Below are 1,268 nucleotides of genomic sequence, written 5' to 3'. Positions count from 1 at the left end.
ACTGCGGGCGGCATAATAACTAAAAGCAGACTCCCCTTGTTTTGTGTGAACCCTTGGTATTTCTAACTGACTCGATCCTAATGATCTGAGTGGTCTGTTAGGTTTATATTCAGTGAACATATCTGCTATGTATTTAGGTCCTAAAAATAGAGAAATTTTGGATAAAGAGAGTTTTCTTATTTTTTAAACTACATTATAGTCTTGTCTTTTTTCATCAAAGATAATGCATGTTTAATGATGTCTCGTCTCATCTTCGTCTTGAAAGGTCATAGTCCTAGTGTTCATGAATGAAGTTTAGACTGTATTCTGTCTGTCTGGAAGATATCGTCTGACGCGTATAGCCGTGGATAACGCCGCCGGCCCTCATCGCAACCACACCGTGGTTTTCCTGGGATCGGAGCGAGGAATCGTGCTGAAGTTCCTGGCCAAGATGCGGAACGGCTTCCTGAACGACAGCCTGTTTCTGGAGGAGCTGAGCGTCTACAACCCAGAGAAGTGTGTATTCCACTCTGTCATTCACACCCGTTTATCAGGTTACAGCGCGCGGTTAGTAAATGAAGAGCGCTGCTGGTTTGGACCACCAGGCCTTGCTGAATGATTAAAGCAAACAGAGAGTCTGGTTAATATGTGCTGTCACAGCGGAATAAACAGCAAACGCTGCCCACCAGGCTTTTTGAGGACAGCGATGCTCAACGAACGAATGCTTATCTGCTTTATTAACATTTTACATTCATACATTTAGAAGATGCTTTTATCCAAGCGAAGCAATTCGCCTAAGAGCTAACAACATGTGTAATACAAAATGCCAGGTTTGTGAAGCAAACTGGAGAAGAGGAGAAATGAAGAGAGGATTTTTTATATTAAAGGTGACATATCATGAAAATCGGACTTTTCCAGGTGTTAAGTGCTATAATCAGGTCTCCGGTGCATCTACCAACCAAGGAAACGTGAAAAAGATTAACCCAGTAACTTTGTTTTGGGAAGCCTTTTTCTGCAAGCGTCTGAGAAAACGAGCGCATCTGATTTCGCTCGCTTGGTGACGTGGCAAAGGGATCTCATTATAATATCACCGCCCCTTAATCTGTAAGTTTACACCCACAGCGCCGTTATTGTGTTTTCGCAAGCGACAACGGTGTACCAGCACTAATACCATGGTGAAAGTTTGAGCAAAACATACTAACTGTTCTGTCTTTGTCTGCACAGACGAGCACAAAACACTATTTAGAGTCCCAGCCTCAGAGGAGACGAGAGAGCAGTGGATTTATTGA

The 1,268-nt window shown here is 43.1% G+C and overlaps 1 protein-coding gene across 1 annotated transcript in view; it reads left to right on the top strand.

The window, feature by feature from the left end:
- sema6a (sema domain, transmembrane domain (TM), and cytoplasmic domain, (semaphorin) 6A) overlaps positions 1–1,268 on the top strand; it is a 75,913-nt gene that overhangs the window by 52,280 nt on the left and 22,365 nt on the right. The gene's annotated exons all lie outside the window — the stretch shown is intronic.

The sequence above is a fragment of the Sinocyclocheilus rhinocerous genome, unplaced genomic scaffold, assembly GCF_001515625.1.
Source record: "Sinocyclocheilus rhinocerous isolate Xijiao unplaced genomic scaffold, SAMN03320098_v1.1 scaffold1931, whole genome shotgun sequence".
Taxonomy (NCBI): Eukaryota; Metazoa; Chordata; class Actinopteri; order Cypriniformes; family Cyprinidae; genus Sinocyclocheilus; species Sinocyclocheilus rhinocerous.
This window is presented reverse-complemented; position numbering and strand designations above follow the sequence as displayed.